Source organism: Varanus komodoensis, unplaced genomic scaffold, assembly GCF_004798865.1.
Source record: "Varanus komodoensis strain SLA01 unplaced genomic scaffold, ASM479886v1 scaffold62, whole genome shotgun sequence".
NCBI lineage: Eukaryota > Metazoa > Chordata > Lepidosauria > Squamata > Varanidae > Varanus > Varanus komodoensis.
Window position 1 is genome coordinate 3,166,240 of NW_025336248.1, and position 15,448 is coordinate 3,181,687.

The following is a 15,448-nucleotide window of genomic DNA, read 5'->3' on the forward strand; positions in this document are numbered from 1 at the left end:
AATCTCCAGCTTGTTCAGACCTCCCTGAATGATGCAATTATGATCCCATGAAGTGATACTTTAAATAGTAATTAAAATATCAGAGATCGGCCATTAAGAGAAAACCAATAAGAAGAAAGGAGGAACGTACTACAGCTCTTTCTCTTTGCAGGATGGCAATCACTTTTTAAATAATTCATATTGGACACTCTTCAATTTTAATGTAACTTTATGTGTACATTGCAAAATCTAGTCTGGCAGCTTAATCAATAAAGGATAAACTCTATGTATGGCAGAGGCATATTTTGAAAGCACCTCTGGATATAATAAGCGGTTACAATATAGAGCCACCCATCCACCATTCTACCCCTGCAAAAGAGTTTCATAAAGCAAAAACTTCAGTATGACTAATCTGTGAGCCACGAGATAAGCACTGACTTTCTCACCTGCACTTAACATAAATTTGACCAATCTACTAATCATCCCAAATGATATCTTATTGGGTCATCTTCTCATTATTAAAGGAATACACTGGTTTTCACATTGTGTCTCTGCATGATGATGAAAACTCTGTTTTTTAAAACTTTCTAGCAGATCATGATCATGGGCTCAACTTTCTAGTGAGCCCATGATCTTTAGACAGGATCTACAGGGCCATAGGAATATTCCAGTTTCCAGAATTGTCATCAGAAAAGAGCTCCAACCTTGACACTGGGAGTCCATATTCAGATCCCCCACTGATGCAGCTGGTGCAGAAAGAATGGTGTTTCAAGGGAAATCTCAGAGAAGGGATTAAGGGAGCATTCTTTGAGGTAGGAAGAAAAGGAGATTGGTTCTGTCAAGATACAATATATCCAGGCCAAAATCAACCATTTAGCTATGTTGTATGACAGGAGAAGCACAGAAGGGACCTTTACTTCTGTATTTCTCTTGCTATACATGCTATTGCTAAAATCCTCCAAGTTTATAGGGTTGTGGACAGTCCCACTGGATTACACCCTATATCTCATTCTGAGGGCCAAATCTGCAACATGGCTGTTTGAGATAGCCCTGTTTGTTGTCCATATGCTGGCTCCATTCACATATGAAACAGCGGTAGGAACACATCTAACGAATCTTACAATACCCTCCAAATATTTGTGTTGGTGAGATTGGTAACCCCCACTCAGCCTGCCTTAGCTCTTCACTCTCTATTGCCATTTTTCTCAGCTCCAATATGGGAAGCAAAGGCCAGAGGCAATTGATGGATGCTGCGGTTCAAGAGGTACTGAAATAGCTTACCCTCCCAATAGCCTAAACCAAAACCTTTAGAGCTCAAGGCAATAATTTAGTCACCCAAATTTAAAAATAGTAATGAATGAAAAACAATGGGTTCTAATCCATTTTTGAGGGGCAAATGAATCAACTCATTAGCCTATAATGCTGTTCACACTTACCTGTGGGCAAGTGCCAGTGCATTCATTCCATCTTAATTCTGCATAAAAAGGCATAGCGGGGCATTGTGAATTGCTCTCCACTGAGATGGAAGAACATAAAATAATAATTAGCAAACAATAGTTTCTATGTGAATTTTAAAACTTGGTCTGCTCAGTTAAAATCTGCAGGGATGAAAGAATCTGTTAATTTCAATAATTCGAATACTTTTTTTCCAATAATGCTAATCTTAATACTAGAAATTCTGCACTGTTTTTCTGAGGCCAACCAAAATGGTTTATGAAAAAATTCAAAACAGAAAAGACAACTTCTCATACACAAATACTGTAAAACATTTTAAAATTTTAAAACCAGAACAATTTAAAGAGACTTCTTTAAAGTGTGTATTCTTTGACATTTACTTCTGTCTATATCCCCTTCCCTTCATCTGTTATCTCTTTTGTGCTAAAATTTAGATTTTGTGGCCCTTAATATAAAGATTTGTTTTTCTTGTACTTTGAACATTCATGGTGCCATATAAATGATTTCCCCCCACCTCCCCTACCCAGTTTTTGCTCATCTCATGTTGATTTCTACTGCCAAAATTATGTATATAATTACGTTGCCAATTGAAAAATGGCATTAATGTGTGATGAGGCATCTCTGAAGCAATTGTTTCTATTAGGTTTTAACCAAAATTTATCCATTTCTCACCTGCACAATTTTTCTCCAAGTTCTGTAGGTTCTTGAAGGGCATGCTCACAAAAGCCCAACAGATTTGTTATTGACATAAGTTTTTCTTCAGCCCCAACCAATGAGAAACTGATATTCCTTTGCATTATGTTTTGCATACATTTCACTATTTCAGAGCTTCCTGGAAATGTCTATTATTTATTATTTCCTGCTCATGGGTCTCTGACCACAAGATTGCTTTTAGAAGGTAGTTAACAGTCAAAACTAAATAGTATCTAAAAAGTGTATCAAACTTTAAGAAATTAAAGTTACACCTGATTCTGGGGAATGAGGTTCTCCTTCATTCCTGATTTAAGAAGATTTTAAGCCATGCTCTGCAAGACAGGAGGAAAGGATGTAACACACCCCTGACTGCTTGCCCAAGATAAGGAGAAAAGGGAAATGCACAGTAAAATCAACATCCTAAGTTGTGTTCTGTGCTAGATATAATATCAGTCAAATGCAATAGAAGTGAAAGTGAGAAAATGTATCGCATATTCTTACTTGGCTGGTTTTCAGCTCCTGTGGGGAAGGTGGGTGTTCCATGCTCTCTGAAAAGTGAAGTTTAGATGAATAAAGCTGTAACCAAAATGAAGTTTGAAGAGGAGATTTTCAAGATTTTACATTCACATGTGAATGTCTGCATCTCAGCCTATACACAGATCCCAAGCATTAGCTGCTGTCCCATTTTCCTGTCTGTAATAACATTCCAGAAGGCAACTTCATTTTAGCCAAACACTCTCTTCTGTGGTGGATCAGCTCCCACTTTGGAATTCTACTCACAAGCCAAGTAGAAAAGGGAGCAAGAAACTAGACCACCAGAAGACAGCAGAGGAGAAACTGAATCCACAGAGCCTCTTCTCCAGGGACTCTGGAAAGAAACAGAGCCCTCCATGTGCTCTGATTAATATCAGATTAAAAGATCAGATTAATATCACTAAATATGGATTGCAGTGTATGCTGGTTGTTTGGCAAATTATTGTCTGAATTGACTGCTTGGATTTTATTACTTTGAACCCAATTGTTAGTGTGACAAGTAGAGTATATTGTGTATATTTTAGAAACATTACTACCAAGGAAGTAATCTCATTTGTATCTGGAAAATAATCTGAAAGCACTGGATATAGAGTTTAATAAATCTTTTATTTATTTTAATAAATACATAAATAAAATAAAAATAAAATATAGATCCATTTGAGATAGGAAGCAGTCCTGGGTTGGGATAGTATTAAGATGGGTTCTTATTTGCCCACATTAGCTAAGCAACAATGGTGGAACAAGTAAATTTTTTTATTTCTTCACTGAATTAGAGATAAAATATTTCAATTGTCAAAATATCAAGGACGGATTGAAGAAGTCATTACACCTACCTGGTTCTCATATCTGAGAGAAGAGGGAGAGGGGAAGTTGTGGGTGGAAGAGAGAGAGAGAGAGAGAGAGAGAATATGTTTCATTGCATAGAGCCATTTTGTTTGTTAGACACACCGATGGGGTGGAAATGATGGACAGCTAATTAAAATGCATTACCCAATAGAGTTACCATGGGCACTATCCCTCCAATTCCTCTGATACCAAAGTAGTAGCATTCATTCCTTCAACACAAAACCAATTATAAATAAACCATGTGCAGCTTACATTTACTGTAGTTGGTATACTATAGCTGGTATACTGCTACTACAGTAAACTACATTTACTGTAGTTGGTATACTGCATGAATGAATGAAAGTACGGAAACCTTGTGAATTCTAGAGCAACAAAATTATCAAATGATTGCATATGTAAAGGTTTGTGGGAGACATCGTTATCCCTCTGTACAATTAATGGAAAAACAGATGAATTCAGATTTAGTTAAACTTCATCAGTGTTGGTCATGCCAGACATATTCCATTGATTTCATTGTGACATATTCTAAGTGTAACTAAATTTAGATTGACCCATTGACTAGTTTAGGCATATATGAACAACATTAATAAGACTGCACTGACATGAGTATATTATGGATTTAAAATTTTGAGTGCTAAATGTTCTCCTTTCTGCTGGGAGATTAAATTTCCAGACATACCCCACATATTTTTAGGAAGAATTTATATTTGTTATTTGGTACAAATTTGGACATTATGCTGAGATTGTTATTTCTTGCTGTGACACATGAACTGAGCTAAGTAGGATTTCAAAGATTTTAGTGGAATTACATTTGAATAGCTAGATTCAAATATGTCTGGTATACTTCACTTGAATATTACCTCTTTTCTTCATCATGTAATACACTCCAGCCAAGATAAAGACAGAAGCAACTGTAATGCCAACTCCTAATGCTAAGTGCAGAGAAAGAAATACATGAAACAACCCACTCTATTAAACTGGATAAAAATGGAAAGACAGTGAATATAACAAAAAATGTCAAGCAATAACCCATAGTCACAATACGGCCAGTATCCTGACGGTGAATAGGTCGAACAAGAATGCAAGGTGGTAAAGGATTGATGTTCTTTTCTTGCCTCTGCAAATACATCCAGTGAGTCAAGAAAATTGCAGATTTATCCGTACTCTTATGAAATCATTAGACTTTAATGATTTTCTTCATTGTTTTAAACAGGATCTGCATGCAGCAGAGAATGCTCAGTGCCTGATTTATATCTTGACAGGATAATCACTTCCTACAACTAAGTTTGCCAGCCCAAGAGTAATTAAAAGTTGATTGGGAAAGAGAAGCATAATATTCTTGGAAAGAGAAGAAAGACCCATGTGGAAAGACATCTCTACAAATAAAGTGGGGGAAGTGAGAGCGAGAGCAAGAGCGAGAGCGAGAGCGAGAGCGAGAGCGAGAGCGAGAGAGAGAGAGAGAGAGAGAGAGAGCGAGAGAGACTCTTTTTAAAAAGTATTATGCAGTCACAATGGAGCTCAATTTAGCCCAGTTCCCTTGCCTTAGAAAACAACTACAGGCAATGTGGAATCAAAAATCCTTCTATTCAAGAGAAAAGCTGAGGTGCTTTTCTACTTAATTCATGTGCCAAAATATGGCCCTGAGCCTTGACTCCCACAGCATGTAAATGGCTTAATTTATGTTAGAGAAGAGCCTGGCAAATGTCAGTTTTCAAGTCCAGGGCTAAATTTCATGGGATACCATCTCCCTGGACCAAATACAAAACCATACAGGCAGAGTTTGAGCTGATTAATTCAAACTAACATGGTAAATTCAGATCCCATATTTCTTAGTATGCTACTGCCCTTCCACTTTAGGTCTAAAAGTCCACATAGCCCCCCATTTCTTTGCATCTCCACTATGACCCATTCCCACTTTGCCAAATTCCGTTCTATTCTTTGGTCTCTTTCCTTCTGCCAAATCTCCCAGGAAATCATTATTATACCACTTTCATTCAACCCTTGTGCCTTCACCTTACCTCCTTTGGTCTCTGACAATATGGCAGCTCAGCCAATAGCTGAGAGGGTTTTTTGAGACATACTGCTGTGGCTGTAAGAACAACTCACACACCATCAATGAAGAGTCTAGAAAACAAATGGCTAGAGGCATTTAAAGATTAGCCAGCATATACATTAATTATTTACCTATGGAAAATGTTCCATTTTTGAGACCTATGAATTAGATGCAAATGGTTGAAATATTTACATTCTTATTTCATCATCATCATCTTCATCAATAATTATTCAACTTATATTCCTCTAGAACTAGTCCAAAGACTTTTTAAGTGGATCACAGCATTTCTCATCAAATTTTAAAACACATAAAAACAATATACAATAAAACAGAGAATATGCAGGTGAAGGGTCATGTTTAAAGTTATATAAGTTTGAAAAAAAAAACCCCTCTTTCCCCACTCTTTCCTGTTAAAATATCATAATCACATTGTTGGAGACTCCCCTGGTATTTGAGGTATATGTAAGAAAGCCAGTGTGGTGTGGTGGTCAGAGTGCTGGACTGGGACCCAAGAGATCCGGGTTCTAGTCCCCAATCAGTCATGAAGGTCACAGGGTGACTTTGGGCCAGTCACAGACTCTCAGTTCAACCAACCACGCAGGATTGCTGCTGTGAGCATAAATGTAACTATGTAAACTAACTTGCATTTCTTATAAAAGGAAGGAAGGAAGGTGGGGAGGGATATAGATGCTTCATGGTAATAGTAAGAGGTTAAAAACTATATATATTGAAAACAGGCTCTGACACCCTATGAAGATTGAAAGATGATGCTTTATTGCCTCCAGAAGAGATGAGACTAGATTCAAGGTAGTGTTGGGGGAAGTTAAATAATTCTTAATAGAGAAAGGTTGCTTACATTTGCCTTTGTGATATAAAATCAAACTTCAGTGTCCCTGCTCCTGTCCCTTTAAGAGACTGAAACTCTTCACTTGCCTGAGGTGGCTGTTACATTTAGTTGCAAAGTTAAACTTGTTACACTGTTAACTTCTGCGGGCCTTTATTCTGTTGAATAAATTGAAGATTTTATTCTGTTAATCTGCTCAGCTGCCGCAAACAGCTGTGACTAGCTTTCTTGCATGTCAATACCCACACCCCAAACCTGTTATGTTTCATGTGCCTTTCTCCTTGCCATATCAATACTGTGTAATCACTGATAATTACTGTACCATCATGTCATGTCCCTTTTGCAGCTTTCTCACATTGTTTCGACCATGAATGCATTATTTCCTCATTTCTCCCCTCATCATCTGCCCTGTTCCTGTGTAGGTGGCTATAAAACACTCTGTATATGTTCTGGAAACAGCTCTTCAAGGATTTCCTGACTTTAGCCATACTCAAAGAAGTTTGACACCCTCGGGCTTCCTCTAATTATGACTAAAACTGAATCCCAGGCATAGAATGTGGAAGCTACTTCAGCCTCCGTTTCTTCTTGCCTTTGTGAACAAACCTTTGACTTTTCTTGGCTTGGTTTACTTGCTTTTCTGCTTTTTTATGCTGCCATCTCTGCCCAGTGAGAAAAGACTAATGAGATCGACATTTTATAATATGAAAACAAATACTTACCTAATGGAGGTATAATAGTATAGGGATCTGTGAATGAAAGTGGATGCTATAGTTACATTTTTATACCACTTTGTATACATAGCTGAGAATGTATTGTGTCAGTGGATGTGAGTATATGCATACTAGTTTCTGTGCACTCAGTGGAAATATGAGGAAAACGTTAACATGTAAATTAAACAATATGTAGAGGGCAGCTACACATTCATTGCAGGGAGAAAAGCTCTTCTGTGCTTTCTTCATAGGAAATTCTGAAGCTAATAGGTTGGATGCAACCCAACTAGGTAACAAGTACTTCCTACTGAGACTTAGCCATGATTATCTTTTCAGTGAGAACTAAATGCAACTGAATTAATCTGGGTCTAATTCAAATGCGTCTGATCCTTCTACAGAAAATTCAGTCTAAGCATAATTTGCCTATATTAGGTTTATATAAACATTTATTTAGGCCTATCTTTATATGAACTTCAAGCTTTCTATTTTGGATTAGGACAAATCCCGTTAAAGCTGGTCTCCTTCGCCGTGTTCCACATGGAAATTGCCCATCCCTAATTCACTGAATTCACCTTTGTTTCGGTAAGTTTCATGTGTTTGAAGCTCCTAACAATTTCTCTAGACAGTAAGAGGCACCTTTGCCAGCTGAAAAGAGACAGTGTGAACTTGCCATGTAAAAGAGAACCAAAATGCCAGCTGCTGGATGAAATACTGGGAATTCCTGCACACAATGCACAGTGGACCTTTCCTTCATGACCCACAATCCATGTATTTCTTAATATATTTACATCCAGACTTCCAAGAAAAGACAAACAATTGCTTGCTCTGGTGTAGGCATCCCAATCTGGTGCATTGCAGGAGTTTGGACTACAATTTGGACAGTCTTCTGGGGATGTACAATCAAATTTGGACAGTCTGCTGGGGGTGTACAATTCAGATGTACAGGAAAAACCTGTGGCATGTAGGCAGCCCCTGGAGGGATTACCAAGATGTGGTCTGTGCAAGATGCTTTTATAACCTACCACAGTTTGGAGGAGGGGATTAGGTGGGGGTTCAAGTACACAGTATGCTAGAGGCACATTAGAACAAAATAGTAGGGATTACTAAAATGCAAGGGGAACCTTCAGGAAAGGCAAACTATTAGCATATCCCAAAGTGTGCCTCCCTGCAAAAGAAGATTTTTCAGACCAGGCCCATTAGCATTTCTAAGGCATACATGGGAAACAAGAGTTGTAACATCAATTCCTGACTGGAGCAGATCAGGAATCCCATCTTAAATCTAAAGCTGTTTTTACAGTCTCAAGACTCTAGCAGTCATGATATGGAAAGCCTTTGTTCATTTTGCCCTGACAATTGAAAACTTGTTCTCTAACTGCCAATCCATATACAGTAGATACCCATACACAAGAGGGCAGAATCAGGAAGCTTAGTGGATTTCCCTCTGCAGGGAAAGGAAAAGAAAAGAAAAGAAAAGAAGTTTTTGGTAAAAAATAAAGTCTGCCTATGCTCAGTGGCAGTGAGACTAACTGTTGAAGAGGAGGAAATGGCAAACCAGGAAGAAAGGGTAAAGGAACAGAATATCCCAAGAAGAGGGTGTGGCTGGCTGCAACCCTAAACAGAAGTAGCCTACATTGCAACATTTTTTGGAGACCCAACTTTTGGTTTAAATGTTAATAAGGCATTCTTGAACCGTGTTCATATCACATATCAGAACAATAAATTGCTATTAGTTTATCGACTCACCAATGAAAATACAATTTTCTGTAAATGTATCACAATTGTGGCTTCTTACCTGGTGCACTGAGATGAATGACATCACTTAGAGCAGAATTATTCACCTTGTTTTGGGTGTTCTTGAACTGGTACATGCAGGAAATCTGCCCTGCATTGCTTGTAGATTCATACTTAGAGATATATGCAAATTGGGCCTTCTTTTGTGGCTGAGTTGAAAGTTCCTGTCCATCTTTGCAGAAAATTACCCGCAAAAATGGAGCTGTTGGTGGAATTACACATTTAAGCTCAACTGTAGCTCCTTCATCACTGGATGATCTGTTCAGGAATATCCTAGGTGCAGAAAGATCACCTATGGAATGAAATAAGGAATCTAACACCAACCATGACACTAGACCTGGTACATTTGCTGTTTGAAGTTGGAGAAAGAAATGTAGGAGTTGAACCTGCTTGCATACCTTGAAGGGAAGCTATGAGTGCTGAGACAGCTGCCTCCTCATACATACTGCTGGTAGTCAACTCCATAATAAGTAGCTAGATACACATATCTCTAATTCAACCCCTCCACTAGCACCAGCAATATTTGGGGGCTAATAGAGCAATCTTGTGTGTATCTAGTCAAAAGACCCAATAGATTGGACCTCCCCATGCCCTCTGTCCCATAGCAGCTCCTGCAGCCCCCTAAAAATGCTATGCAGATACTCAGGAGCACATTCTGTATTGTATGAATAGTGATTTGGAGAGAGGAAGATCTCCAGAACCTGGATGGAGAGACCTCCCCTCAGTGAAGCCTTTTGCAGAAAGTCCTTTCCTCTCACAGAACATGGACCTTGGATCTGGCCCATTGTGTTCAAGGGGTCTTAGTCCCAGGGAGGGGTGGACTTGCATGCAGTGCTCCAAATTTCTGGAGACTCTTCTTCATAGTTTCTTTGCCTTGTTTGCATTCTCGCTCTCTTTCACTTTTTGAACTAGAAAATTGCACACTTTTCAACTGGGAAATACTGACTTTGTTAAAGTACACAATCTTTGCCAATTATAAAATACACATCTCTTCTGACCAATAATGTTAGTTTCCTTTCACAGGGTAAATGTCAGTTTGTAGGTGGGAGGATGGGCATCAATGTGCACTTCTGACTGTGTGCACAAGTTCAGGAAGTTGCAAATATTAGCTGAGAATGGGATTTAAGCTTGTCATCAGGGTAGTGATCTGGAATGGGACACAGTCAAATGATTAGTTAGGGACAATAGACTTGCACCTGCCTTCTGCCAAGGGAGGTTACATGTAGGCAGCCACTGGAGATGTAGGGCTACTGACCTACCTCACCCGCTGTCCCCACCAAACCTCTGCTGAACCCCATTTCTACCTCCTGTAGTTCCACAGGTGATTCATGTTTGCAACTAGGAGACCAAATGTAAGTGTTCTGAAGGAGGTTTTTATGGAACATCTTTATATTATGTCCTAAATGTTCCAAACAAAAAAGGAAAACAACATCATTCATTGTTATATCCTTAATTAAAATGTCATACCATGTTCCCTGCAAGTCAGTTTTGCACATTTGTCCAGATTGCATGGCTTCTAGAGTCCCTGGGACTCCATCCTATTCATGCTACTGTGTGACTTTGAGGAAGGAAAGACCCATGAATCACTCAAGAAGAAAGTGCTCTTTTAAGTCTGATCTAATTCCATTGCAGCCACTAAACAAAGTAAGCCACACCCAAAATTTATAGCCCCAGAAAGTTCAAATGCAAGTCAAGATTAATGCATCAGCTTTGCTTATTGACAGATATGTCTCCAAGCATGCTCGTTCAGTGGTTGCAGCCAGCTCTGATGCATCCGTGGAGCTCAAGGTAGTTAAGGTTTGGGTTCCCTGGTGGCTATGAAACCCAAGCATTCTCTTTCCAAATCACAGGCGTCGTGTTTCAATTGCAGTATGTTCTGGGACTGTGGTCACTTGCAACAGCAGAAACTTAAAATAGTTCACCCCAGAATGCAGTGGATGAGCTGGGAAGTGTGAACATCAGTGCGTGAACAACCAGACCACAAGTTCCATTAGACAAACTGAAAGCTGTTTGTGTCTGTTATATGAATAGATTGTGGTCATTTGACATGCTACTGGTCTGGTGAGGTCAACTGCACATCAAAGGGAACCATAATATGCAACTAAGTTGCACAAACAACTCCAGCAATAAGGCCGGAATTCAAATCTCTTTGCAATGTGCTGCTATGAGGAATTTCTTCTCCCCACTACTGTCACTACCTATGGAGAAATGCTCCTTCATTGGGCAATCCCACATACGGGATTTCACATGTACAGCAAATGCTTTAGACTCCAGCCACTCTTTCCCAACTAGCTAAAATCTCCTGCCAATCAAGAATTGAATTTACCTAATCCAAGTCCCATCAAATAGTACTCAAAGCAATTGTCCTTTTCTCCCATTTCAGAAGGTCTCCTGACAACGGCTGCACAGGTCTTTGGCATAAATAAAGTCCCAGCCTTACTCAGATACTTAACAGAATCACAAAAGCAACACAAACACACATTACACATCCAGTACAGTTATTCAGAATAAATTTCTCCATAGTAGCATTTTTATAGCAAAATTACTAAGCAAAATCATGCTGGTTGGAGAATGCTTGGGAGCTCTACGCTCTTTTTTGTCTAAACATGCACAGGACTGCACTTAAAAAGTTTCTTTAAATTGCATTGGTGAACATCACTCTCAAAGGGCACCATATATGCTGTCCTAGTCAATGAAATCCATCAGTGACATGCTGAAAATTCCACCGAGTTTGTTCTTCTCAGGCTTCTGGTTTTTAGCACATAAGCTCATTCTGCCCTCTTTTCAAGCAAGTGTTCTTTGCCCCACAGATATTCATATGGATTTGTGGGAACATTTCACAATGTGTCATCTGTCTTTTTTTCCCTTCATTATTTCAGTATTCATGTTTTCTGTGCAGGCACTCATTGATTAAATTGTGTTTGTGCACCTTGGAGAAATTTCAGATTTTATGCCTTCATGCTCCTAGCACTTGCATCCATGTTGTCAAGTGCATTTTATTTCTTCTTTCTGTACAATGCCATAGCAAACTGAGAAATCTACAAATTTCTGCATGCTTATTGTGTTCAGGTCCAGGAAGAGTAGCTTGGGTAATCACACATGAAAAGGTGAAGACAAGGCATTTCTTACCCATCCCTAGTTGTGACAGGGAATACACAACTGTTTTCTAATTTGTAAGCCCTCTGGAAGAAGAGTAACAAATTCTGCTGAGAGTATAAGAAACTATGCATTTTAGTTACAGATAAGTAGGCCTATATGAAACAAGGAAAAGAATTATTCAGCTGTGCGAACAATTAACCACTGAATCAACCTGTTTACGGAACTTGTCTGATCTCATTTCTTGTCACTGGCATGCATGGAAAGTGAGGAAGGATATGAAAATGCAAGACTCAAGGAAATCGCTTCATGGATCTGACTGAACTAAATATTGAGAACAAAGCCTTGGCTATGGCCAAGTATTTTTTGTGACAAGAAGAGTGCAGAGTGACCTATGCCTTTGAACTTCTTTTGCCATGCATAGCTTGGTAGCAATCCTCTGAGATTTGTAAACTAAGATAAATGAAAATGACATTAGCAAAACTGACATTTAAATAGGAAGCATACTAGATAGTCCATTGAAATCCTACTGGATCAGAGGTCAACTCACGTATAACCTATAACTCAGATCCTCTAAAATGAATGATACTAATACTGGAAGAGATATTTGAGTATCAAATTTTGAATCCATATGCCTTGTGGATTGCCATTCCCATTTACATGGGGTTAAATTCTGTTGGACTGAAAGATGCTTTTTTTTTTTAGAAGACGTGTAGGAATGCAGTGTTAAACTGCTTTTTTGAGCTGAATTCAGATCTACCCATTGAAGTTGATCATGCCTAGCATAAATCCAACTGATTTCAGTAAATCTGGACCCAACCTTCATTTTTCTAGAGGATTCATTGCACATTAATTCCTGAATAAGCATTTTTGTAAGTTCCCTCCATCTGCTTTACCACATGTATTAAGAGGAGCATAACGATGAAATACAAGGTGCGGCAGTGGTAGGGATGCATGAACAATTTGTTTCAGTTCATCTTGGATAAGAGGTTGGCCAGTTTGCACCTGCCACAACCAAATATGGACCAGAGCACAGCCTTTAATCAAAGTATGTACATTTCTAAGCTTCCAATGTGTTTTCTTGAGCAGCAGCAACAACAACAAAATTACATTCAAAACTTGCATTCAGTAAACATTAGCATGCAATCTTTTCTTTATTCATGCAATGATTTTAAGTTCCCATTAGGAGCAAAACCTTCTCACTCTAGTACAGATATTGGTGGCTTTGAGATGGACTCTGGAAAACCTGGGTAAGCTGTAGTTTTGCTGATTCACACATCAGTAAGAACTATCAGTGAAGTGGGGACAATTCAGCAAGGACAACCATTTTCACAGTGGAGATAATACTCACCTGGTGCACTACAAGTTTCTTCTCTTGTCAGATGAATACCTTTAAAATTGAACATACCATGGAATTACTGATTTTGACCCCTTTGAAGATTACCAATATCATTCAGACCTATGCACATTGAAAATGTTTAAACTAGTAATCAAAACATATTCAGAAACATCACTCTATGGATGATCCAGTATTTCAATTTGATACATGCCTCTATGCAATAAATTTTCTTCTTTTTGTTGGGTATTTAATACTTAACTTTTACCAAGCGTTTACAAAAATGTGTTTCTATCCAATGATCACACATGGTCCATTCCAGTGAACAAGAACTGGTGTTCTACTATCCACAGATAATACAAGCTTACAACAATCATGTTTCTTTCAGATAATCATAGCCATTAAAAATTAGTGAGCATTATAACATTATGTGTAATGCATTCCAATGGTGGTTTCAGGTGATTTATGAAATGGCCTTCCAAATGTAGTTCTCCAGGCACCATCTTTACAATCTTTTTGGCACCAGGAGAAAATGATCCTCTTATCCAGACATTTTAACAACTGATTTCATACTGTTTAATTTTATGATCTTATTTATATTGCCTTAGTTTTAATATATTTTAATTAATATATGACCTCTCAGCTGCACATTGTCTATTTTATTGTTTGTTATTTTTATGTGTTTTAGTATATGTTGTTGTTTTAATGCGAGTTCACAGATTAGTTTATAACAGAATATAAAATGTATGAATAGTAAATAAATGATTATTTAAAATGCTGTTCATTTTACCGTTTTAAAATCAACAAGAGCATCAGATGATTGCATCTTTGAGAACATTCCTGGTCACATAAGTAATCACAGTCAAAATTATTCTGACAGCATCTCACAAAGCAAAACAAAACACACAAAACATCCATACAAGAAATATTTTGATGTCAACTGATAGATGTCCACATGGAAGACACTATTCTATATTAATCAAGAATTCTGTATTCAACATTTATATCATATATAAACATGTATAAATATTGATATCATGACAACATTGATTAGCATTCTTTATAAGAATTTATCAACATTTTGAGCACTCACTGGAGCATTCAAAGGGGTTACTGACCTCAACAACATCATATTTTAAAACAATTATGAACAGACAAGAATCAAACAACCCAACATGCATAGTATGATACACAACAAAGACTGTGGGTAGAATCATTTCTCATCAAACTTTAAATATTTCATAGTTTTGTTCTTTTGGAACAATCCCAGCAGCAACTAGCTAGAATCAATACAATTCATTTGTCAGACAAACTTACCGAAAAGTTAATCAGATAAGTACCACGGGTACTTTTGGCCCCTTTCCCCAGTTCTGTTCAGATTATTTTTATTGTAATGGAAATAATGGTCCCTGTGTCATGGTGGGAATAAAAGGTTTCACAGGGCAGTCAAGAATATCCAAAGACCCGGGCAGGTGGGCAGGGGGGGTGGGGACAAAGGAACATTTACTGAACCTAGCCTGGCACACATTTGAGGAAAAAAGTCTTCTTAATGTAAGCACTACACTACCTTCTGTTATAACAGGATGTTGCTAAAAATACTAATTGATCCTGATTAGAATTAATTGCAGTGGGTTTAATCATAGCTGTTTTAGGCTGGATCATGCAGCAAGCTGAGCATAGCCAAATTTGCACTGAATTGTGATCTTGATGTAAAAGAAACATAGAAACAGGTGTCAGGAGTATGTACAAAAACAAATGCCAGGCTGTCAGATTTCATTATTGTAAACCAGTATGTGGATCAGGTCACCTCTCTACCATCACTTTACAGCAAACAGCTTTAAAACAAATGGCAAGAATTTGCAATATGGCACAAGAGTTTGCTACCAATGGGGAGAACATCAGAATCAAACTCCGCTTCTGTGCTAGCTCTTTGCACAAAGCAGTTTGGACAAGAATCCCCTTCCAGTTTTCCAACAGTTTCTTTTTGGGCTCCAAGATCTCCTGTGCCCTCCCATCCCAAGGTGGCTCTTGCAGCAAAGAAGGGGAACAACAAACAAAGTAGGGCAACCAGTTCAATTGTGACAGAACACTGAAGTTCACACAGAATGCAA